Genomic DNA, 17,082 nt, shown 5'->3' with positions numbered 1-17,082 from the left:
TTCATGACTTTTATGTTTAGTGAGCTGGGGGTGATTCCTCCAAAATTTCCTTTTGTCCTCCAACATTTCAATTGTAAAATGTAATTACAAAAATGTAATGCCTGCAGCACTTGATATTCCCAGGTGGTCTCCCATCCAAGTACTAACCAAGCCCAACATTGCTTAGCTTCTGAGATCAGACGAGATCTATTCAAGGTGGTGTGGCCGCAGGCGATTGCATTTCTGCTTTCATGACTTTTATGTTTAGTGAGCTGGGGGTGATTCCTCCAAAATTTCCTTTTGTCCTCCACACATTTCAATTGTAAAATGTAATGCCTGCAGCACTTGATATTCCCAGGTGGTCTCCCATCCAAGTACTAACCAAGCCCAACATTGCTTAGCTTCTGAGATCAGACGAGATCAGGCTTATTCAAGGTGGTGTGGCCGCAGGCGATTGCTGTTCTGCTTTCATGACTTTTATGTTTAGTGAGCTGGGGGTGATTCCTCCAAAATTTCCTTTTGTCCTCCACACATTTCAATTGTAAAATGTAATTACAAAAATATGCCTGCAGCACTTGATATTCCCAGGTGGTCTCCCATCCAAGTACTAACCAAGCCCAACATTGCTTAGGTTCTGAGATCAGACGAGATCAGGCTTATTCAAGGTGGTGTGGCCGCAGGCGATTGCATTTCTGCTTTCATGACTTTTATGTTTAGTGAGCTGGGGGTGATTCCTCCAAAATTTCCTTTTGTCCTCCACACATTTCAATTGTAAAATGGAATGCCTGCAGCACTTGATATTCCCAGGTGGTCTCCCATCCAAGTACTACCCAAGCCCAACATTGCTTAGCTTCTGAGATCAGACGAGATCAGGCTTATTCAAGGTGGTGTGGCCGCAGATGATTGCATTTCTGCTTTCATGACTTTTATGTTTAGTGAGCTGGGGGTGATTCCTCCAAAATTTCCTTTTGTCCTCCACACATTTCAATTGTAAAATGTAATTACAAAAATGTAATGCCTGCAGCACTTGATATTCCCAGGTGGTCTCCCATCCAAGTACTAACCAAGCCCAACATTGCTTAGCTTCTGAGATCAGACGAGATCAGGCTTATTCAAGGTGGTGTGGCCGCAGGCGATTGCATTTCTGCTTTCATGACTTTTATGTTTAGTGAGCTGGGGGTGATTCCTCCAAAATTTCCTTTTGTCCTCCACACATTTCAATTGTAAAATGTAATGCCTGCAGCACTTGATATTCCCAGGTGGTCTCCCATCCAAGTACTAACCAAGCCCAACATTGCTTAGCTTCTGAGATCAGACGAGATCAGGCTTATTCAAGGTGGTGTGGCCGCAGGCGATTGCTGTTCTGCTTTCATGACTTTTATGTTTAGTGAGCTGGGGGTGATTCCTCCAAAATTTCCTTTTGTCCTCCACACATTTCAATTGTAAAATGTAATTACAAAAATATGCCTGCAGCACTTGATATTCCCAGGTGGTCTCCCATCCAAGTACTAACCAAGCCCAACATTGCTTAGGTTCTGAGATCAGACGAGATCAGGCTTATTCAAGGTGGTGTGGCCGCAGGCGATTGCATTTCTGCTTTCATGACTTTTATGTTTAGTGAGCTGGGGGTGATTCCTCCAAAATTTCCTTTTGTCCTCCACACATTTCAATTGTAAAATGGAATGCCTGCAGCACTTGATATTCCCAGGTGGTCTCCCATCCAAGTACTAACCAAGCCCAACATTGCTTAGCTTCTGAGATCAGACGAGATCAGGCTTATTCAAGGTGGTGTGGCCGCAGATGATTGCATTTCTGCTTTCATGACTTTTATGTTTAGTGAGCTGGGGGTGATTCCTCCAAAATTTCCTTTTGTCCTCCACACATTTCAATTGTAAAATGTAATTACAAAAATGTAATGCCTGCAGCACTTGATATTCCCAGGTGGTCTCCCATCCAAGTACTAACCAAGCCCAACATTGCTTAGCTTCTGAGATCAGACGAGATCAGGCTTATTCAAGGTGGTGTGGCCGCAGGCGATTGCTGTTCTGCTTTCATGACTTTTATGTTTAGTGAGCTGGGGGTGATTCCTCCAAAATTTCCTTTTGTTCTCCACACATTTCAATTATAAAATGTAATGCCTGCAGCACTTGATATTCCCAGGTGGTCTCCCATCCAAGTACTAACCAAGCCCAACATTGCTTAGCTTCTGAGATCAGACGAGATCAGGCTTATTCAAGGTGGTGTGGCCGCAGGCGATTGCATTTCTGTTTTCATGACTTTTATGTTTAGTGAGCTGGGGGTGATTCCTCCAAAATTTCCTTTTGTCCTCCACACATTTCAATTGTAAAATATAATGCCTGCAGCACTTGATATTCCCAGGTGGTCTCCCATCCAAGTACTAACCAAGCCCAACATTGCTTAGCTTCTGAGATCAGACGAGATCAGGCTTATTCAAGGTGGTGTGGCCGCAGATGATTGCATTTCTGCTTTCATGACTTTTATGTTTAGTGAGCTGGGGGTGATTCCTCCAAAATTTCCTTTTGTCCTCCACACATTTCAATTGTAAAATGTAATTACAAAAATTTAATGCCTGCAGCACTTGATATTCCCAGGTGGTCTCCCATCCAAGTACTAACCAAGCCCAACATTGCTTAGCTTCTGAGATCAGACGAGATCAGGCTAATTCAAGGTGGTGTGGCCGCAGGCGATTGCATTTCTGCTTTCATGACTTTTATGTTTAGTGAGCGGGGGGTGATTCCTCCAAAATTTCCTTTTGTCCTCCACACATTTCAATTGTAAAATGTAATGCCTGCAGCACTTGATATTCCCAGGTGGTCTCCCATCCAAGTACTAACCAAGCCCAACATTGCTTAGCTTCTGAGATCAGACTTATTCAAGGTGGTGTGGCCGCAGGCGATTGCAGTTCTGCTTTCATGACATTTATGTTTAGTGAGCTGGGGGTGATTCCTCCAAAATTTCCTTTTGTCCTCCACACATTTCAATTGTAAAATGTAATGCCTGCAGCACTTGATATTCCCAGGTGGTCTCCCATCCAAGTACTAACCAAGCCCAACATTGCTTAGCTTCTTAGATCATATGAGATCAGGCTTATTCAAGGTGGTGTGGCCGCAGGCGATTGCATTTCTGCTTTCATGACTTTTATGTTTAGTGAGCTGGGGGTGATTCCTCCAAAATTTCCTTTTGTTCTCCACACATTTCAATTGTAAAATGTAATGCCTGCAGCACTTGATATTCCCAGGTGGTCTCCCATCCAAGTACTAACCAAGCCCAACATTGCTTAGCTTCTGAGATCAGACGAGATCAGGCTTATTCAAGGTGGTGTGGCCGCAGATGATTGCATTTCTGCTTTCATGACTTTTATGTTTAGTGAGCTGGGGGTGATTCCTATAAAATTTCCTTTTGTCCTCCACACATTTCAATTGTAAAATGTAATTACAAAAATGTAATGCCTGCAGCACTTGATATTCCCAGGTGGTATCCCATCCAAGTACTAACCAAGCCCAACATTGCTTAGGTTCTGAGATCAGACGAGATCAGGCTTATTCAAGGTGGTGTGGCCGCAGATGATTGCATTTCTGCTTTCATGACTTTTATGTTTAGTGAGCTGGGGGTGATTCCTCCAAAATTTCCTTTTGTCCTCCACACATTTCAATTGTAAAATGGAATGCCTGCAGCACTTGATATTCCCAGGTGGTCTCCCATCCAAGTACTAACCAAGCCCAACATTGCTTAGCTTCTGAGATCAGACGAGATCAGGCTTATTCAAGGTGGTGTGGCCGCAGATGATTGCTTTCTGCTTTCATGACTTTTATGTTTAGTGAGCTGGGGGTGATTCCTATAAAATTTCCTTTTGTCCTCCACACATTTCAATTGTAAAATGTAATTACAAAAATGTAATGCCTGCAGCACTTGATATTCCCAGGTGGTCTCCCATCCAAGTACTAACCAAGCCCAACATTGCTTAGCTTCTGAGATCAGACGAGATCAGGCTTATTCAAGGTGGTGTGGCCGCAGGCGATTGCATTTCTGCTTTCATGACTTTTATGTTTAGTGAGCTGGGGGTGATTCCTCCAAAATTTCCTTTTGTCCTCCACACATTTCAATTGTAAAATGGAATGCCTGCAGCACTTGATATTCCCAGGTGGTCTCCCATTCAAGTACTAACCAAGCCCAACATTGCTTAGCTTCTGAGATCAGACGAGAGCAGGCTTATTCAAGGTGGTGTGGCCGCAGATGATTGCATTTCTGCTTTCATGACTTTTATGTTTAGTGAGCTGGGGGTGATTCCTCCAAAATTTCCTTTTGTCCTCCAACATTTCAATTGTAAAATGTAATTACAAAAATGTAATGCCTGCAGCACTTGATATTCCCAGGTGGTCTCCCATCCAAGTACTAACCAAGCCCAACATTGCTTAGCTTCTGAGATCAGACGAGATCTATTCAAGGTGGTGTGGCCGCAGGCGATTGCATTTCTGCTTTCATGACTTTTATGTTTAGTGAGCTGGGGGTGATTCCTCCAAAATTTCCTTTTGTCCTCCACACATTTCAATTGTAAAATGTAATGCCTGCAGCACTTGATATTCCCAGGTGGTCTCCCATCCAAGTACTAACCAAGCCCAACATTGCTTAGCTTCTGAGATCAGACGAGATCAGGCTTATTCAAGGTGGTGTGGCCGCAGGCGATTGCTGTTCTGCTTTCATGACTTTTATGTTTAGTGAGCTGGGGGTGATTCCTCCAAAATTTCCTTTTGTCCTCCACACATTTCAATTGTAAAATGTAATTACAAAAATATGCCTGCAGCACTTGATATTCCCAGGTGGTCTCCCATCCAAGTACTAACCAAGCCCAACATTGCTTAGGTTCTGAGATCAGACGAGATCAGGCTTATTCAAGGTGGTGTGGCCGCAGGCGATTGCATTTCTGCTTTCATGACTTTTATGTTTAGTGAGCTGGGGGTGATTCCTCCAAAATTTCCTTTTGTCCTCCACACATTTCAATTGTAAAATGGAATGCCTGCAGCACTTGATATTCCCAGGTGGTCTCCCATCCAAGTACTAACCAAGCCCAACATTGCTTAGCTTCTGAGATCAGACGAGATCAGGCTTATTCAAGGTGGTGTGGCCGCAGATGATTGCATTTCTGCTTTCATGACTTTTATGTTTAGTGAGCTGGGGGTGATTCCTCCAAAATTTCCTTTTGTCCTCCACACATTTCAATTGTAAAATGCAATTACAAAAATGTAATGCCAACAGCACTTGATATTCCCAGGTGGTCTCCCATCCAAGTACTAACCAAGCCCAACATTGCTTAGCTTCTGAGATCAGACGAGATCAGGCTAATTCAAGGTGGTGTGGCCGCAGGCGATTGCATTTCTGCTTTCATGACTTTTATGTTTAGTGAGCTGGGGGTGATTCCTCCAAAATTTCCTTTTGTCCTCCACACATTTCAATTGTAAAATGTAATGCCTGCAGCACTTGATATTCCCAGGTGGTCTCCCATCCAAGTACTAACCAAGCCCAACATTGCTTAGCTTCTGAGATCAGACTTATTCAAGGTGGTGTGGCCGCAGGCGATTGCAGTTCTGCTTTCATGACATTTATGTTTAGTGAGCTGGGGGTGATTCCTCCAAAATTTCCTTTTGTCCTCCACACATTTCAATTGTAAAATGTAATTACAAAAATGTAATGCCTGCAGCACTTGATATTCCCAGGTGGTCTCCCATCCAAGTACTAACCAAGCCCAACATTGCTTAGCTTCTGAGATCAGACGAGATCAGGCTAATTCAAGGTGGTGTGGCCGCAGGCGATTGCATTTCTGCTTTCATGACTTTTATGTTTAGTGAGCTGGGGGTGATTCCTCCAAAATTTCCTTTTGTCCTCCACACATTTCAATTGTAAAATGTAATGCCTGCAGCACTTGATATTCCCAGGTGGTCTCCCATCCAAGTACTAACCAAGCCCAACATTGCTTAGCTTCTGAGATCAGACGAGATCAGGCTTATTCAAGGTGGTGTGGCCGCAGATGATTGCATTTCTGCTTTCATGACTTTTATGTTTAGTGAGCTGGGGGTGATTCCTATAAAATTTCCTTTTGTCCTCCACACATTTCAATTGTAAAATGTAATTACAAAAATGTAATGCCTGCAGCACTTGATATTCCCAGGTGGTCTCCCATCCAAGTACTAACCAAGCCCAACATTGCTTAGCTTCTGAGATCAGACGAGATCAGGCTTATTCAAGGTGGTGTGGCCGCAGGCGATTGCATTTCTGCTTTCATGACTTTTATGTTTAGTGAGCTGGGGGTGATTCCTCCAAAATTTCCTTTTGTCCTCCACACATTTCAATTGTAAAATGTAATGCCTGCAGCACTTGATATTCCCAGGTGGTCTCCCATCCAAGTACTAACCAAGCCCAACATTGCTTAGCTTCTGAGATCAGACGAGATCAGGCTTATTCAAGGTGGTGTGGCCGCAGATGATTGCATTTCTGCTTTCATGACTTTTATGTTTAGTGAGCTGGGGGTGATTCCTCCAAAATTTCCTTTTGTCCTCCACACATTTCAATTGTAAAATGTAATTACAAAAATGTAATGCCTGCAGCACTTGATATTCCCAGGTGGTCTCCCATCCAAGTACTAACCAAGCCCAACATTGCTTAGCTTCTGAGATCAGACGAGATCAGGCTTATTCAAGGTGGTGTGGCCGCAGGCGATTGCTGTTCTGCTTTCATGACTTTTATGTTTAGTGAGCTGGGGGTGATTCCTCCAAAATTTCCTTTTGTTCTCCACACATTTCAATTATAAAATGTAATGCCTGCAGCACTTGATATTCCCAGGTGGTCTCCCATCCAAGTACTAACCAAGCCCAACATTGCTTAGCTTCTGAGATCAGACGAGATCAGGCTTATTCAAGGTGGTGTGGCCGCAGGCGATTGCATTTCTGCTTTCATGACTTTTATGTTTAGTGAGCTGGGGGTGATTCCTCCAAAATTTCCTTTTGTCCTCCACACATTTCAATTGTAAAATATAATGCCTGCAGCACTTGATATTCCCAGGTGGTCTCCCATCCAAGTACTAACCAAGCCCAACATTGCTTAGCTTCTGAGATCAGACGAGATCAGGCTTATTCAAGGTGGTGTGGCCGCAGATGATTGCATTTCTGCTTTCATGACTTTTATGTTTAGTGAGCTGGGGGTGATTCCTCCAAAATTTCCTTTTGTCCTCCACACATTTCAATTGTAAAATGTAATTACAAAAATTTAATGCCTGCAGCACTTGATATTCCCAGGTGGTCTCCCATCCAAGTACTAACCAAGCCCAACATTGCTTAGCTTCTGAGATCAGACGAGATCAGGCTAATTCAAGGTGGTGTGGCCGCAGGCGATTGCATTTCTGCTTTCATGACTTTTATGTTTAGTGAGCGGGGGGTGATTCCTCCAAAATTTCCTTTTGTCCTCCACACATTTCAATTGTAAAATGTAATGCCTGCAGCACTTGATATTCCCAGGTGGTCTCCCATCCAAGTACTAACCAAGCCCAACATTGCTTAGCTTCTGAGATCAGACTTATTCAAGGTGGTGTGGCCGCAGGCGATTGCAGTTCTGCTTTCATGACATTTATGTTTAGTGAGCTGGGGGTGATTCCTCCAAAATTTCCTTTTGTCCTCCACACATTTCAATTGTAAAATGTAATGCCTGCAGCACTTGATATTCCCAGGTGGTCTCCCATCCAAGTACTAACCAAGCCCAACATTGCTTAGCTTCTTAGATCATATGAGATCAGGCTTATTCAAGGTGGTGTGGCCGCAGGCGATTGCATTTCTGCTTTCATGACTTTTATGTTTAGTGAGCTGGGGGTGATTCCTCCAAAATTTCCTTTTGTTCTCCACACATTTCAATTGTAAAATGTAATGCCTGCAGCACTTGATATTCCCAGGTGGTCTCCCATCCAAGTACTAACCAAGCCCAACATTGCTTAGCTTCTGAGATCAGACGAGATCAGGCTTATTCAAGGTGGTGTGGCCGCAGATGATTGCATTTCTGCTTTCATGACTTTTATGTTTAGTGAGCTGGGGGTGATTCCTATAAAATTTCCTTTTGTCCTCCACACATTTCAATTGTAAAATGTAATTACAAAAATGTAATGCCTGCAGCACTTGATATTCCCAGGTGGTATCCCATCCAAGTACTAACCAAGCCCAACATTGCTTAGGTTCTGAGATCAGACGAGATCAGGCTTATTCAAGGTGGTGTGGCCGCAGATGATTGCATTTCTGCTTTCATGACTTTTATGTTTAGTGAGCTGGGGGTGATTCCTCCAAAATTTCCTTTTGTCCTCCACACATTTCAATTGTAAAATGGAATGCCTGCAGCACTTGATATTCCCAGGTGGTCTCCCATCCAAGTACTAACCAAGCCCAACATTGCTTAGCTTCTGAGATCAGACGAGATCAGGCTTATTCAAGGTGGTGTGGCCGCAGATGATTGCTTTCTGCTTTCATGACTTTTATGTTTAGTGAGCTGGGGGTGATTCCTATAAAATTTCCTTTTGTCCTCCACACATTTCAATTGTAAAATGTAATTACAAAAATGTAATGCCTGCAGCACTTGATATTCCCAGGTGGTCTCCCATCCAAGTACTAACCAAGCCCAACATTGCTTAGCTTCTGAGATCAGACGAGATCAGGCTTATTCAAGGTGGTGTGGCCGCAGGCGATTGCATTTCTGCTTTCATGACTTTTATGTTTAGTGAGCTGGGGGTGATTCCTCCAAAATTTCCTTTTGTCCTCCACACATTTCAATTGTAAAATGGAATGCCTGCAGCACTTGATATTCCCAGGTGGTCTCCCATTCAAGTACTAACCAAGCCCAACATTGCTTAGCTTCTGAGATCAGACGAGAGCAGGCTTATTCAAGGTGGTGTGGCCGCAGATGATTGCATTTCTGCTTTCATGACTTTTATGTTTAGTGAGCTGGGGGTGATTCCTCCAAAATTTCCTTTTGTCCTCCAACATTTCAATTGTAAAATGTAATTACAAAAATGTAATGCCTGCAGCACTTGATATTCCCAGGTGGTCTCCCATCCAAGTACTAACCAAGCCCAACATTGCTTAGCTTCTGAGATCAGACGAGATCTATTCAAGGTGGTGTGGCCGCAGGCGATTGCATTTCTGCTTTCATGACTTTTATGTTTAGTGAGCTGGGGGTGATTCCTCCAAAATTTCCTTTTGTCCTCCACACATTTCAATTGTAAAATGTAATGCCTGCAGCACTTGATATTCCCAGGTGGTCTCCCATCCAAGTACTAACCAAGCCCAACATTGCTTAGCTTCTGAGATCAGACGAGATCAGGCTTATTCAAGGTGGTGTGGCCGCAGGCGATTGCTGTTCTGCTTTCATGACTTTTATGTTTAGTGAGCTGGGGGTGATTCCTCCAAAATTTCCTTTTGTCCTCCACACATTTCAATTGTAAAATGTAATTACAAAAATATGCCTGCAGCACTTGATATTCCCAGGTGGTCTCCCATCCAAGTACTAACCAAGCCCAACATTGCTTAGGTTCTGAGATCAGACGAGATCAGGCTTATTCAAGGTGGTGTGGCCGCAGGCGATTGCATTTCTGCTTTCATGACTTTTATGTTTAGTGAGCTGGGGGTGATTCCTCCAAAATTTCCTTTTGTCCTCCACACATTTCAATTGTAAAATGGAATGCCTGCAGCACTTGATATTCCCAGGTGGTCTCCCATCCAAGTACTAACCAAGCCCAACATTGCTTAGCTTCTGAGATCAGACGAGATCAGGCTTATTCAAGGTGGTGTGGCCGCAGATGATTGCATTTCTGCTTTCATGACTTTTATGTTTAGTGAGCTGGGGGTGATTCCTCCAAAATTTCCTTTTGTCCTCCACACATTTCAATTGTAAAATGCAATTACAAAAATGTAATGCCAACAGCACTTGATATTCCCAGGTGGTCTCCCATCCAAGTACTAACCAAGCCCAACATTGCTTAGCTTCTGAGATCAGACGAGATCAGGCTAATTCAAGGTGGTGTGGCCGCAGGCGATTGCATTTCTGCTTTCATGACTTTTATGTTTAGTGAGCTGGGGGTGATTCCTCCAAAATTTCCTTTTGTCCTCCACACATTTCAATTGTAAAATGTAATGCCTGCAGCACTTGATATTCCCAGGTGGTCTCCCATCCAAGTACTAACCAAGCCCAACATTGCTTAGCTTCTGAGATCAGACTTATTCAAGGTGGTGTGGCCGCAGGCGATTGCAGTTCTGCTTTCATGACATTTATGTTTAGTGAGCTGGGGGTGATTCCTCCAAAATTTCCTTTTGTCCTCCACACATTTCAATTGTAAAATGTAATTACAAAAATGTAATGCCTGCAGCACTTGATATTCCCAGGTGGTCTCCCATCCAAGTACTAACCAAGCCCAACATTGCTTAGCTTCTGAGATCAGACGAGATCAGGCTTATTCAAGGTGGTGTGGCCGCAGGCGATTGCATTTCTGCTTTCATGACTTTTATGTTTAGTGAGCTGGGGGTGATTCCTCCAAAAATTCCTTTTGTCCTCCACACATTTCAATTGTAAAATGGAATGCCTGCAGCACTTGATATTCCCAGGTGGTCTCCCATCCAAGTACTAACCAAGCCCAACATTGCTTAGCTTCTGAGATCAGACGAGATCAGGCTTATTCAAGGTGGTGTGGCCGCAGGCGATTGCTGTTCTGCTTTCATGACTTTTATGTTTAGTGAGCTGGGGGTGATTCCTCCAAAATTTCCTTTTGTCCTCCACACATTTCAATTGTAAAATGTAATTACTAAAATGTAATGCCTGCAGCACTTGATATTCCCAGGTGGTCTCCCATCCAAGTACTAACCAAGCCCAACATTGCTTAGGTTCTGAGATCAGACGAGATCAGGCTTATTCAAGGTGGTGTGGCCGCAGGCGATTGCATTTCTGCTTTCATGACTTTTATGTTTAGTGAGCTGGGGGTGATTCCTCCAAAATTTCCTTTTGTCCTCCACACATTTCAATTGTAAAATGGAATGCCTGCAGCACTTGATATTCCCAGGTGGTCTCCCATCCAAGTACTAACCAAGCCCAACATTGCTTAGCTTCTGAGATCAGACGAGATCAGGCTTATTCAAGGTGGTGTGGCCGCAGGCGATTGCAGTTCTGCTTTCATGACATTTATGTTTAGTGAGCTGGGGGTGATTCCTCCAAAATTTCCTTTTGTCCTCCACACATTTCAATTGTAAAATGTAATTACAAAAATGTAATGCCTGCAGCACTTGATATTCCCAGGTGGTCTCCCATCCAAGTACTAACCAAGCCCAACATTGCTTAGCTTCTGAGATCAGACGAGATCAGGCTAATTCAAGGTGGTGTGGCCGCAGGCGATTGCATTTCTGCTTTCATGACTTTTATGTTTAGTGAGCTGGGGGTGATTCCTCCAAAATTTCCTTTTGTCCTCCACACATTTCAATTGTAAAATGGAATGCCTGCAGCACTTGATATTCCCAGGTGGTCTCCCATCCAAGTACTAACCAAGCCCAACATTGCTTAGCTTCTGAGATCAGACTTATTCAAGGTGGTGTGGCCGCAGGCGATTGCAGTTCTGCTTTCATGACATTTATGTTTAGTGAGCTGGGGGTGATTCCTCCAAAATTTCCTTTTGTCCTCCACACATTTCAATTGTAAAATGTAATTACAAAAATGTAATGCCTGCAGCACTTGATATTCCCAGGTGGTCTCCCATCCAAGTACTAACCAAGCCCAACATTGCTTAGCTTCTGAGATCAGACGAGATCAGGCTTATTCAAGGTGGTGTGGCCGCAGGCGATTGCATTTCTGCTTTCATGACTTTTATGTTTAGTGAGCTGGGGGTGATTCCTCCAAAATTTCCTTTTGTCCTCCACACATTTCAATTGTAAAATGTAATGCCTGCAGCACTTGATATTCCCAGGTGGTCTCCCATCCAAGTACTAACCAAGCCCAACATTGCTTAGCTTCTGAGATCAGACGAGATCAGGCTTATTCAAGGTGGTGTGGCCGCAGATGATTGCATTTCTGCTTTCATGACTTTTATGTTTAGTGAGCTGGGGGTGATTCCTCCAAAATTTCCTTTTGTCCTCCACACATTTCAATTGTAAAATGTAATTACAAAAATGTAATGCCTGCAGCACTTGATATTCCCAGGTGGTCTCCCATCCAAGTACTAACCAAGCCCAACATTGCTTAGCTTCTGAGATCAGACGAGATCAGGCTAATTCAAGGTGGTGTGGCCGCAGGCGATTGCATTTCTGCTTTCATGACTTTTATGTTTAGTGAGCTGGGGGTGATTCCTCCAAAATTTCCTTTTGTCCTCACACATTTCAATTATAAAATGTAATGCCTGCAGCACTTGATATTCCCAGGTGGTCTCCCATCCAAGTACTAACCAAGCCCAACATTGCTTAGCTTCTGAGATCAGACTTATTCAAGGTGGTGTGGCCGCAGGCGATTGCAGTTCTGCTTTCATGACATTTATGTTTAGTGAGCTGGGGGTGATTCCTCCAAAATTTCCTTTTGTCCTCCACACATTTCAATTGTAAAATGTAATTACAAAAATGTAATGCCTGCAGCACTTGATATTCCCAGGTGGTCTCCCATCCAAGTACTAAATAAGACCAACATTGCTTAGCTTCTGAGATCAGACGAGATCAGGCTTATTCAAGGTGGTGTGGCCGCAGGCGATTGCATTTCTGCTTTCATGACTTTTATGTTTAGTGAGCTGGGGGTGATTCCTCCAAAATTTCCTTTTGTCCTCCTCACATTTCAATTGTAAAATGTAATTACAAAAATATAATGCCTGCAGCACTTGATATTCCCAGGTGGTCGCCCATCCAAGTACTAACCAAGCCCAACATTGCTTAGCTTCTGAGATCAGACGAGATCAGGCTTATTCAAGGTGGTGTGACCGCAGGCGATTGCAGTTCTGCTTTCATGACTTTTATGTTTAGTGAGCTGGGGGTGATTCCTCCAAAATTTCCTTTTGTCCTCCACACATTTCAATTGTAAAATGTAATTACAAAAATGTAATGCCTGCAGCACTTGATATTCCCAGGTGGTCTCCCATCCAAGTACAAAATAAGACCAACATTGCTTAGCTTCTGAGATCAGACGAGATCAGGCTTATTCAAGGTGGTGTGGCCGCAGGCGATTGCATTTCTGCTTTCATGACTTTTATGTTTAGTGAGCTGGGGGTGATTCCTCCAAAATTTCCTTTTGTCCTCCTCACATTTCAATTGTAAAATGTAATTACAAAAATGTAATGCCTGCAGCACTTGATATTCCCAAGTGGTCTCCCATCCAAGTACTAACCAAGCCCAACATTGCTTAGCTTCTGAGATCAGACGAGATCAGGCTTAGTCAAGGTGGTGTGGCCGCAGGCGATTGCATTTCTGCTTTCATGACTTTTATGTTTAGTGAGCTGGGGGTGATTCCTCCAAAATTTCCTTTTGTCCTCCACACATTTCAATTGTAAAATGTAATGCCTGCAGCACTTGATATTCCCAGGTGGTCTCCCATCCAAGTACTAACCAAGCCCAACATTGCTTAGCTTCTTAGATCATATGAGATCAAGCTTATTCAAGGTGGTGTGGCCGCAGGCGATTGCATTTCTGCTTTCATGACTTTTATGTTTAGTGAGCTGGGGGTGATTCCTCCAAAATTTCATTTTGTTCTCCACACATTTCAATTGTAAAATGTAATGCCTGCAGCACTTGATATTCCCAGGTGGTCTCCCATCCAAGTACTAACCAAGCCCAACATTGCTTAGGTTCTGAGATCAGACGAGATCAGGCTTATTCAAGGTGGTGTGGCCGCAGGCGATTGCATTTCTGCTTTCATGACTTTAATGTTTAGTGAGCTGGGGGTGATTCCTCCAAAATTTCCTTTTGTCCTCCACACATTTCAATTGTAAAATGTAATGCCTGCAGCACTTGATATTCCCAGGTGGTCTCCCATCCAAGTACTAACCAAGCCCAACATTGCTTAGCTTCTGAGATCAGAAGAGATCAGGCTTATTCAAGGTGGTGTGGCCGCAGATGATTGCATTTCTGCTTTCATGACTTTTATGTTTAGTGAGCTGGGGGTGATTCCTATAAAATTTCCTTTTGTCCTCCACACATTTCAATTGTAAAATGTAATTACAAAAATGTAATGCCTGCAGCACTTGATATTCCCAGGTGGTATCCCATCCAAGTACTAACCAAGCCCAACATTGCTTAGGTTCTGAGATCAGACGAGATCAGGCTTATTCAAGGTGGTGTGGCCGCAGATGATTGCATTTCTGCTTTCATGACTTTTATGTTTAGTGAGCTGGGGGTGATTCCTCCAAAATTTCCTTTTGTCCTCCACACATTTCAATTGTAAAATGGAATGCCTGCAGCACTTGATATTCCCAGGTGGTCTCCCATCCAAGTACTAACCAAGCCCAACATTGCTTAGCTTCTGAGATCAGACGAGATCAGGCTTAGTCAAGGTGGTGTGGCCGCAGATGATTGCATTTCTGCTTTCATGACTTTTATGTTTAGTGAGCTGGGGGTGATTCCTATAAAATTTCCTTTTGTCCTCCACACATTTCAATTGTAAAATGTAATTACAAAAATGTAATGCCTGCAGCACTTGATATTCCCAGGTGGTCTCCCATCCAAGTACTAACCAAGCCCAACATTGCTTAGGTTCTGAGATCAGACGAGATCAGGCTTATTCAAGGTGGTGTGGCCGCAGGCGATTGCATTTCTGCTTTCATGACTTTTATGTTTAGTGAGCTGGGGGTGATTCCTCCAAAATTTCCTTTTGTCCTCCACACATTTCAATTGTAAAATGGAATGCCTGCAGCACTTGATATTCCCAGGTGGTCTCCCATCCAAGTACTAACCAAGCCCAACATTGCTTAGCTTCTGAGATCAGACGAGATCAGGCTTATTCAAGGTGGTGTGGCCGCAGATGATTGCATTTCTGCTTTCATGACTTTTATGTTTAGTGAGCTGGGGGTGATTCCTCCAAAATTTCCTTTTGTCCTCCACACATTTCAATTGTAAAATGTAATTACAAAAATGTAATGCCTGCAGCACTTGATATTCCCAGGTGGTCTCCCATCCAAGTACTAACCAAGCCCAACATTGCTTAGCTTCTGAGATCAGACGAGATCAGGCTTATTCAAGGTGGTGTGGCCGCAGGCGATTGCTGTTCTGCTTTCATGACTTTTATGTTTAGTGAGCTGGGGGTGATTCCTCCAAAATTTCCTTTTGTTCTCCACACATTTCAATTATAAAATGTAATGCCTGCAGCACTTGATATTCCCAGGTGGTCTCCCATCCAAGTACTAACCAAGCCCAACATTGCTTAGCTTCTGAGATCAGACGAGATCAGGCTTATTCAAGGTGGTGTGGCCGCAGGCGATTGCATTTCTGCTTTCATGACTTTTATGTTTAGTGAGCTGGGGGTGATTCCTCCAAAATTTCCTTTTGTCCTCCACACATTTCAATTGTAAAATATAATGCCTGCAGCACTTGATATTCCCAGGTGGTCTCCCATCCAAGTACTAACCAAGCCCAACATTGCTTAGCTTCTGAGATCAGACGAGATCAGGTTTATTCAAGGTGGTGTGGCCGCAGATGATTGCATTTCTGCTTTCATGACTTTTATGTTTAGTGAGCTGGGGGTGATTCCTCCAAAATTTCCTTTTGTCCTCCACACATTTCAATTGTAAAATGTAATTACAAAAATGTAATGCCTGCAGCACTTGATATTCCCAGGTGGTCTCCCATCCAAGTACTAACCAAGCCCAACATTGCTTAGCTTCTGAGATCAGACGAGATCAGGCTAATTCAAGGTGGTGTGGCCGCAGACGATTGCATTTCTGCTTTCATGACTTTTATGTTTAGTGAGCGGGGGGTGATTCCTCCAAAATTTCCTTTTGTCCTCCACACATTTCAATTGTAAAATGTAATGCCTGCAGCACTTGATATTCCCAGGTGGTCTCCCATCCAAGTACTAACCAAGCCCAACATTGCTTAGCTTCTGAGATCAGACTTATTCAAGGTGGTGTGGCCGCAGGCGATTGCAGTTCTGCTTTCATGACATTTATGTTTAGTGAGCTGGGGGTGATTCCTCCAAAATTTCCTTTTGTCCTCCACACATTTCAATTGTAAAATGTAATTACAAAAATGTAATGCCTGCAGCACTTGATATTCCCAGGTGGTCTCCCATCCAAGTACTAACCAAGCCCAACATTGCTTAGCTTCTGAGATCAGACGAGATCAGGCTTATTCAAGGTGGTGTGGCCGCAGGCGATTGCTGTTCTGCTTTCATGACTTTTATGTTTAGTGAGCTGGGGGTGATTCCTCCAAAATTTCCTTTTGTCCTCCACACATTTCAATTGTAAAATGTAATTACAAAAATATGCCTGCAGCACTTGATATTCCCAGGTGGTCTCCCATCCAAGTACTAACCAAGCCCAACATTGCTTAGGTTCTGAGATCAGACGAGATCAGGCTTATTCAAGGTGGTGTGGCCGCAGGCGATTGCATTTCTGCTTTCATGACTTTTATGTTTAGTGAGCTGGGGGTGATTCCTCCAAAATTTCCTTTTGTCCTCCACACATTTCAATTGTAAAATGGAATGCCTGCAGCACTTGATATTCCCAGGTGGTCTCCCATCCAAGTACTAACCAAGCCCAACATTGCTTAGCTTCTGAGATCAGACGAGATCAGGCTTATTCAAGGTGGTGTGGCCGCAGATGATTGCATTTCTGCTTTCATGACTTTTATGTTTAGTGAGCTGGGGGTGATTCCTCCAAAATTTCCTTTTGTCCTCCACACATTTCAATTGTAAAATGCAATTACAAAAATGTAATGCCTGCAGCACTTGATATTCCCAGGTGGTCTCCCATCCAAGTACTAACCAAGCCCAACATTGCTTAGCTTCTGAGATCAGACGAGATCAGGCTAATTCAAGGTGGTGTGGCCGCAGGCGATTGCATTTCTGCTTTCATGACTTTTATGTTTAGTGAGCGGGGGGTGATTCCTC

The 17,082-nt window shown here is 43.4% G+C and overlaps 56 non-coding genes and 20 pseudogenes across 56 annotated transcripts; all 76 read right to left on the bottom strand.

Annotated features, from left to right (window-relative positions):
* Positions 1-98: 98 nt before the first annotated feature.
* On the bottom strand, positions 99-212 carry LOC131715682 (5S ribosomal RNA; annotated as a pseudogene).
* A 100-nt stretch (positions 213-312) lies between these two features.
* Positions 313-431, bottom strand: LOC131720543 (5S ribosomal RNA). Its single transcript, XR_009319440.1, has one exon. It is a non-coding gene; the product is annotated as a 5S ribosomal RNA (ribosomal RNA).
* Positions 432-542: 111 nt separating this feature from the next.
* On the bottom strand, positions 543-661 carry LOC131709827 (5S ribosomal RNA). The gene has a single exon (XR_009311691.1). It is a non-coding gene; the product is annotated as a 5S ribosomal RNA (ribosomal RNA).
* A 100-nt stretch (positions 662-761) lies between these two features.
* LOC131711329 (5S ribosomal RNA) lies at positions 762-880 on the bottom strand. The gene has a single exon (XR_009313213.1). It is a non-coding gene; the product is annotated as a 5S ribosomal RNA (ribosomal RNA).
* A 114-nt stretch (positions 881-994) lies between these two features.
* Positions 995-1,113, bottom strand: LOC131720542 (5S ribosomal RNA). The gene has a single exon (XR_009319439.1). It is a non-coding gene; the product is annotated as a 5S ribosomal RNA (ribosomal RNA).
* Positions 1,114-1,213: 100 nt separating this feature from the next.
* On the bottom strand, positions 1,214-1,332 carry LOC131720541 (5S ribosomal RNA). The gene has a single exon (XR_009319438.1). It is a non-coding gene; the product is annotated as a 5S ribosomal RNA (ribosomal RNA).
* Positions 1,333-1,443: 111 nt separating this feature from the next.
* On the bottom strand, positions 1,444-1,562 carry LOC131709826 (5S ribosomal RNA). Its single transcript, XR_009311690.1, has one exon. It is a non-coding gene; the product is annotated as a 5S ribosomal RNA (ribosomal RNA).
* A 100-nt stretch (positions 1,563-1,662) lies between these two features.
* Positions 1,663-1,781, bottom strand: LOC131712023 (5S ribosomal RNA). Its single transcript, XR_009313912.1, has one exon. It is a non-coding gene; the product is annotated as a 5S ribosomal RNA (ribosomal RNA).
* A 114-nt stretch (positions 1,782-1,895) lies between these two features.
* Positions 1,896-2,014, bottom strand: LOC131720540 (5S ribosomal RNA). Its single transcript, XR_009319437.1, has one exon. It is a non-coding gene; the product is annotated as a 5S ribosomal RNA (ribosomal RNA).
* Positions 2,015-2,114: 100 nt separating this feature from the next.
* On the bottom strand, positions 2,115-2,233 carry LOC131720539 (5S ribosomal RNA). The gene has a single exon (XR_009319436.1). It is a non-coding gene; the product is annotated as a 5S ribosomal RNA (ribosomal RNA).
* A 100-nt stretch (positions 2,234-2,333) lies between these two features.
* On the bottom strand, positions 2,334-2,452 carry LOC131712022 (5S ribosomal RNA). The gene has a single exon (XR_009313911.1). It is a non-coding gene; the product is annotated as a 5S ribosomal RNA (ribosomal RNA).
* Positions 2,453-2,566: 114 nt separating this feature from the next.
* LOC131710329 (5S ribosomal RNA) lies at positions 2,567-2,685 on the bottom strand. Its single transcript, XR_009312200.1, has one exon. It is a non-coding gene; the product is annotated as a 5S ribosomal RNA (ribosomal RNA).
* Positions 2,686-2,785: 100 nt separating this feature from the next.
* Positions 2,786-2,894, bottom strand: LOC131715840 (5S ribosomal RNA; annotated as a pseudogene).
* A 100-nt stretch (positions 2,895-2,994) lies between these two features.
* Positions 2,995-3,113, bottom strand: LOC131713124 (5S ribosomal RNA). Its single transcript, XR_009315012.1, has one exon. It is a non-coding gene; the product is annotated as a 5S ribosomal RNA (ribosomal RNA).
* Positions 3,114-3,213: 100 nt separating this feature from the next.
* Positions 3,214-3,332, bottom strand: LOC131712021 (5S ribosomal RNA). The gene has a single exon (XR_009313910.1). It is a non-coding gene; the product is annotated as a 5S ribosomal RNA (ribosomal RNA).
* A 114-nt stretch (positions 3,333-3,446) lies between these two features.
* Positions 3,447-3,565, bottom strand: LOC131713236 (5S ribosomal RNA; annotated as a pseudogene).
* A 100-nt stretch (positions 3,566-3,665) lies between these two features.
* On the bottom strand, positions 3,666-3,784 carry LOC131712020 (5S ribosomal RNA). The gene has a single exon (XR_009313909.1). It is a non-coding gene; the product is annotated as a 5S ribosomal RNA (ribosomal RNA).
* Positions 3,785-3,897: 113 nt separating this feature from the next.
* On the bottom strand, positions 3,898-4,016 carry LOC131720538 (5S ribosomal RNA). Its single transcript, XR_009319435.1, has one exon. It is a non-coding gene; the product is annotated as a 5S ribosomal RNA (ribosomal RNA).
* Positions 4,017-4,116: 100 nt separating this feature from the next.
* Positions 4,117-4,235, bottom strand: LOC131714069 (5S ribosomal RNA; annotated as a pseudogene).
* Positions 4,236-4,348: 113 nt separating this feature from the next.
* On the bottom strand, positions 4,349-4,462 carry LOC131715681 (5S ribosomal RNA; annotated as a pseudogene).
* Positions 4,463-4,562: 100 nt separating this feature from the next.
* Positions 4,563-4,681, bottom strand: LOC131720537 (5S ribosomal RNA). Its single transcript, XR_009319434.1, has one exon. It is a non-coding gene; the product is annotated as a 5S ribosomal RNA (ribosomal RNA).
* Positions 4,682-4,792: 111 nt separating this feature from the next.
* LOC131709825 (5S ribosomal RNA) lies at positions 4,793-4,911 on the bottom strand. Its single transcript, XR_009311689.1, has one exon. It is a non-coding gene; the product is annotated as a 5S ribosomal RNA (ribosomal RNA).
* Positions 4,912-5,011: 100 nt separating this feature from the next.
* Positions 5,012-5,130, bottom strand: LOC131712019 (5S ribosomal RNA). Its single transcript, XR_009313908.1, has one exon. It is a non-coding gene; the product is annotated as a 5S ribosomal RNA (ribosomal RNA).
* Positions 5,131-5,244: 114 nt separating this feature from the next.
* On the bottom strand, positions 5,245-5,363 carry LOC131713415 (5S ribosomal RNA; annotated as a pseudogene).
* A 100-nt stretch (positions 5,364-5,463) lies between these two features.
* LOC131715839 (5S ribosomal RNA) lies at positions 5,464-5,572 on the bottom strand (annotated as a pseudogene).
* A 114-nt stretch (positions 5,573-5,686) lies between these two features.
* On the bottom strand, positions 5,687-5,805 carry LOC131710328 (5S ribosomal RNA). The gene has a single exon (XR_009312199.1). It is a non-coding gene; the product is annotated as a 5S ribosomal RNA (ribosomal RNA).
* A 100-nt stretch (positions 5,806-5,905) lies between these two features.
* On the bottom strand, positions 5,906-6,024 carry LOC131712017 (5S ribosomal RNA). The gene has a single exon (XR_009313906.1). It is a non-coding gene; the product is annotated as a 5S ribosomal RNA (ribosomal RNA).
* Positions 6,025-6,138: 114 nt separating this feature from the next.
* On the bottom strand, positions 6,139-6,257 carry LOC131720535 (5S ribosomal RNA). Its single transcript, XR_009319432.1, has one exon. It is a non-coding gene; the product is annotated as a 5S ribosomal RNA (ribosomal RNA).
* A 100-nt stretch (positions 6,258-6,357) lies between these two features.
* LOC131712016 (5S ribosomal RNA) lies at positions 6,358-6,476 on the bottom strand. The gene has a single exon (XR_009313905.1). It is a non-coding gene; the product is annotated as a 5S ribosomal RNA (ribosomal RNA).
* Positions 6,477-6,590: 114 nt separating this feature from the next.
* LOC131720534 (5S ribosomal RNA) lies at positions 6,591-6,709 on the bottom strand. The gene has a single exon (XR_009319431.1). It is a non-coding gene; the product is annotated as a 5S ribosomal RNA (ribosomal RNA).
* Positions 6,710-6,809: 100 nt separating this feature from the next.
* LOC131720533 (5S ribosomal RNA) lies at positions 6,810-6,928 on the bottom strand. The gene has a single exon (XR_009319430.1). It is a non-coding gene; the product is annotated as a 5S ribosomal RNA (ribosomal RNA).
* A 100-nt stretch (positions 6,929-7,028) lies between these two features.
* Positions 7,029-7,147, bottom strand: LOC131712015 (5S ribosomal RNA). The gene has a single exon (XR_009313904.1). It is a non-coding gene; the product is annotated as a 5S ribosomal RNA (ribosomal RNA).
* A 114-nt stretch (positions 7,148-7,261) lies between these two features.
* Positions 7,262-7,380, bottom strand: LOC131710327 (5S ribosomal RNA). Its single transcript, XR_009312198.1, has one exon. It is a non-coding gene; the product is annotated as a 5S ribosomal RNA (ribosomal RNA).
* A 100-nt stretch (positions 7,381-7,480) lies between these two features.
* LOC131715838 (5S ribosomal RNA) lies at positions 7,481-7,589 on the bottom strand (annotated as a pseudogene).
* A 100-nt stretch (positions 7,590-7,689) lies between these two features.
* On the bottom strand, positions 7,690-7,808 carry LOC131713123 (5S ribosomal RNA). Its single transcript, XR_009315011.1, has one exon. It is a non-coding gene; the product is annotated as a 5S ribosomal RNA (ribosomal RNA).
* A 100-nt stretch (positions 7,809-7,908) lies between these two features.
* Positions 7,909-8,027, bottom strand: LOC131712014 (5S ribosomal RNA). Its single transcript, XR_009313903.1, has one exon. It is a non-coding gene; the product is annotated as a 5S ribosomal RNA (ribosomal RNA).
* Positions 8,028-8,141: 114 nt separating this feature from the next.
* On the bottom strand, positions 8,142-8,260 carry LOC131713235 (5S ribosomal RNA; annotated as a pseudogene).
* Positions 8,261-8,360: 100 nt separating this feature from the next.
* On the bottom strand, positions 8,361-8,479 carry LOC131712013 (5S ribosomal RNA). The gene has a single exon (XR_009313902.1). It is a non-coding gene; the product is annotated as a 5S ribosomal RNA (ribosomal RNA).
* Positions 8,480-8,592: 113 nt separating this feature from the next.
* On the bottom strand, positions 8,593-8,711 carry LOC131720532 (5S ribosomal RNA). The gene has a single exon (XR_009319429.1). It is a non-coding gene; the product is annotated as a 5S ribosomal RNA (ribosomal RNA).
* Positions 8,712-8,811: 100 nt separating this feature from the next.
* Positions 8,812-8,930, bottom strand: LOC131714068 (5S ribosomal RNA; annotated as a pseudogene).
* Positions 8,931-9,043: 113 nt separating this feature from the next.
* Positions 9,044-9,157, bottom strand: LOC131715679 (5S ribosomal RNA; annotated as a pseudogene).
* A 100-nt stretch (positions 9,158-9,257) lies between these two features.
* LOC131720531 (5S ribosomal RNA) lies at positions 9,258-9,376 on the bottom strand. The gene has a single exon (XR_009319428.1). It is a non-coding gene; the product is annotated as a 5S ribosomal RNA (ribosomal RNA).
* A 111-nt stretch (positions 9,377-9,487) lies between these two features.
* On the bottom strand, positions 9,488-9,606 carry LOC131709824 (5S ribosomal RNA). Its single transcript, XR_009311688.1, has one exon. It is a non-coding gene; the product is annotated as a 5S ribosomal RNA (ribosomal RNA).
* Positions 9,607-9,706: 100 nt separating this feature from the next.
* Positions 9,707-9,825, bottom strand: LOC131712012 (5S ribosomal RNA). Its single transcript, XR_009313901.1, has one exon. It is a non-coding gene; the product is annotated as a 5S ribosomal RNA (ribosomal RNA).
* A 114-nt stretch (positions 9,826-9,939) lies between these two features.
* On the bottom strand, positions 9,940-10,058 carry LOC131713414 (5S ribosomal RNA; annotated as a pseudogene).
* Positions 10,059-10,158: 100 nt separating this feature from the next.
* LOC131715837 (5S ribosomal RNA) lies at positions 10,159-10,267 on the bottom strand (annotated as a pseudogene).
* A 114-nt stretch (positions 10,268-10,381) lies between these two features.
* On the bottom strand, positions 10,382-10,500 carry LOC131720530 (5S ribosomal RNA). The gene has a single exon (XR_009319427.1). It is a non-coding gene; the product is annotated as a 5S ribosomal RNA (ribosomal RNA).
* Positions 10,501-10,600: 100 nt separating this feature from the next.
* On the bottom strand, positions 10,601-10,719 carry LOC131720529 (5S ribosomal RNA). Its single transcript, XR_009319426.1, has one exon. It is a non-coding gene; the product is annotated as a 5S ribosomal RNA (ribosomal RNA).
* A 114-nt stretch (positions 10,720-10,833) lies between these two features.
* On the bottom strand, positions 10,834-10,952 carry LOC131709823 (5S ribosomal RNA). The gene has a single exon (XR_009311687.1). It is a non-coding gene; the product is annotated as a 5S ribosomal RNA (ribosomal RNA).
* A 100-nt stretch (positions 10,953-11,052) lies between these two features.
* On the bottom strand, positions 11,053-11,171 carry LOC131720528 (5S ribosomal RNA). Its single transcript, XR_009319425.1, has one exon. It is a non-coding gene; the product is annotated as a 5S ribosomal RNA (ribosomal RNA).
* Positions 11,172-11,285: 114 nt separating this feature from the next.
* LOC131710326 (5S ribosomal RNA) lies at positions 11,286-11,404 on the bottom strand. The gene has a single exon (XR_009312197.1). It is a non-coding gene; the product is annotated as a 5S ribosomal RNA (ribosomal RNA).
* A 100-nt stretch (positions 11,405-11,504) lies between these two features.
* On the bottom strand, positions 11,505-11,613 carry LOC131715836 (5S ribosomal RNA; annotated as a pseudogene).
* Positions 11,614-11,727: 114 nt separating this feature from the next.
* LOC131720527 (5S ribosomal RNA) lies at positions 11,728-11,846 on the bottom strand. Its single transcript, XR_009319424.1, has one exon. It is a non-coding gene; the product is annotated as a 5S ribosomal RNA (ribosomal RNA).
* A 100-nt stretch (positions 11,847-11,946) lies between these two features.
* LOC131712011 (5S ribosomal RNA) lies at positions 11,947-12,065 on the bottom strand. The gene has a single exon (XR_009313900.1). It is a non-coding gene; the product is annotated as a 5S ribosomal RNA (ribosomal RNA).
* Positions 12,066-12,179: 114 nt separating this feature from the next.
* LOC131710324 (5S ribosomal RNA) lies at positions 12,180-12,298 on the bottom strand. Its single transcript, XR_009312196.1, has one exon. It is a non-coding gene; the product is annotated as a 5S ribosomal RNA (ribosomal RNA).
* A 99-nt stretch (positions 12,299-12,397) lies between these two features.
* On the bottom strand, positions 12,398-12,506 carry LOC131715835 (5S ribosomal RNA; annotated as a pseudogene).
* Positions 12,507-12,620: 114 nt separating this feature from the next.
* LOC131713461 (5S ribosomal RNA) lies at positions 12,621-12,739 on the bottom strand (annotated as a pseudogene).
* Positions 12,740-12,853: 114 nt separating this feature from the next.
* Positions 12,854-12,972, bottom strand: LOC131710177 (5S ribosomal RNA). Its single transcript, XR_009312046.1, has one exon. It is a non-coding gene; the product is annotated as a 5S ribosomal RNA (ribosomal RNA).
* A 114-nt stretch (positions 12,973-13,086) lies between these two features.
* On the bottom strand, positions 13,087-13,205 carry LOC131713910 (5S ribosomal RNA; annotated as a pseudogene).
* A 114-nt stretch (positions 13,206-13,319) lies between these two features.
* LOC131710788 (5S ribosomal RNA) lies at positions 13,320-13,438 on the bottom strand. The gene has a single exon (XR_009312670.1). It is a non-coding gene; the product is annotated as a 5S ribosomal RNA (ribosomal RNA).
* A 100-nt stretch (positions 13,439-13,538) lies between these two features.
* On the bottom strand, positions 13,539-13,657 carry LOC131713679 (5S ribosomal RNA; annotated as a pseudogene).
* A 100-nt stretch (positions 13,658-13,757) lies between these two features.
* On the bottom strand, positions 13,758-13,876 carry LOC131709822 (5S ribosomal RNA). The gene has a single exon (XR_009311686.1). It is a non-coding gene; the product is annotated as a 5S ribosomal RNA (ribosomal RNA).
* A 100-nt stretch (positions 13,877-13,976) lies between these two features.
* On the bottom strand, positions 13,977-14,095 carry LOC131712788 (5S ribosomal RNA). The gene has a single exon (XR_009314677.1). It is a non-coding gene; the product is annotated as a 5S ribosomal RNA (ribosomal RNA).
* A 114-nt stretch (positions 14,096-14,209) lies between these two features.
* Positions 14,210-14,328, bottom strand: LOC131713234 (5S ribosomal RNA; annotated as a pseudogene).
* Positions 14,329-14,428: 100 nt separating this feature from the next.
* LOC131712890 (5S ribosomal RNA) lies at positions 14,429-14,547 on the bottom strand. The gene has a single exon (XR_009314777.1). It is a non-coding gene; the product is annotated as a 5S ribosomal RNA (ribosomal RNA).
* Positions 14,548-14,661: 114 nt separating this feature from the next.
* On the bottom strand, positions 14,662-14,780 carry LOC131709821 (5S ribosomal RNA). The gene has a single exon (XR_009311685.1). It is a non-coding gene; the product is annotated as a 5S ribosomal RNA (ribosomal RNA).
* A 100-nt stretch (positions 14,781-14,880) lies between these two features.
* Positions 14,881-14,999, bottom strand: LOC131712010 (5S ribosomal RNA). Its single transcript, XR_009313899.1, has one exon. It is a non-coding gene; the product is annotated as a 5S ribosomal RNA (ribosomal RNA).
* A 114-nt stretch (positions 15,000-15,113) lies between these two features.
* LOC131720526 (5S ribosomal RNA) lies at positions 15,114-15,232 on the bottom strand. Its single transcript, XR_009319423.1, has one exon. It is a non-coding gene; the product is annotated as a 5S ribosomal RNA (ribosomal RNA).
* Positions 15,233-15,332: 100 nt separating this feature from the next.
* LOC131720524 (5S ribosomal RNA) lies at positions 15,333-15,451 on the bottom strand. The gene has a single exon (XR_009319421.1). It is a non-coding gene; the product is annotated as a 5S ribosomal RNA (ribosomal RNA).
* A 100-nt stretch (positions 15,452-15,551) lies between these two features.
* Positions 15,552-15,670, bottom strand: LOC131710708 (5S ribosomal RNA). Its single transcript, XR_009312590.1, has one exon. It is a non-coding gene; the product is annotated as a 5S ribosomal RNA (ribosomal RNA).
* Positions 15,671-15,784: 114 nt separating this feature from the next.
* Positions 15,785-15,903, bottom strand: LOC131711315 (5S ribosomal RNA). The gene has a single exon (XR_009313199.1). It is a non-coding gene; the product is annotated as a 5S ribosomal RNA (ribosomal RNA).
* A 100-nt stretch (positions 15,904-16,003) lies between these two features.
* LOC131715833 (5S ribosomal RNA) lies at positions 16,004-16,112 on the bottom strand (annotated as a pseudogene).
* A 114-nt stretch (positions 16,113-16,226) lies between these two features.
* On the bottom strand, positions 16,227-16,345 carry LOC131720523 (5S ribosomal RNA). Its single transcript, XR_009319420.1, has one exon. It is a non-coding gene; the product is annotated as a 5S ribosomal RNA (ribosomal RNA).
* Positions 16,346-16,456: 111 nt separating this feature from the next.
* Positions 16,457-16,575, bottom strand: LOC131709820 (5S ribosomal RNA). Its single transcript, XR_009311684.1, has one exon. It is a non-coding gene; the product is annotated as a 5S ribosomal RNA (ribosomal RNA).
* A 100-nt stretch (positions 16,576-16,675) lies between these two features.
* Positions 16,676-16,794, bottom strand: LOC131712009 (5S ribosomal RNA). The gene has a single exon (XR_009313898.1). It is a non-coding gene; the product is annotated as a 5S ribosomal RNA (ribosomal RNA).
* Positions 16,795-16,908: 114 nt separating this feature from the next.
* Positions 16,909-17,027, bottom strand: LOC131710323 (5S ribosomal RNA). Its single transcript, XR_009312195.1, has one exon. It is a non-coding gene; the product is annotated as a 5S ribosomal RNA (ribosomal RNA).
* Between the last annotated feature and the right edge of the window lie 55 nt (positions 17,028-17,082).

This window comes from Acipenser ruthenus, chromosome 44, assembly GCF_902713425.1.
Source record: "Acipenser ruthenus chromosome 44, fAciRut3.2 maternal haplotype, whole genome shotgun sequence".
NCBI lineage: Eukaryota > Metazoa > Chordata > Actinopteri > Acipenseriformes > Acipenseridae > Acipenser > Acipenser ruthenus.
Note: the sequence above shows the minus strand (reverse complement) of the source record. Positions and strands in the feature narration are given on the sequence as shown.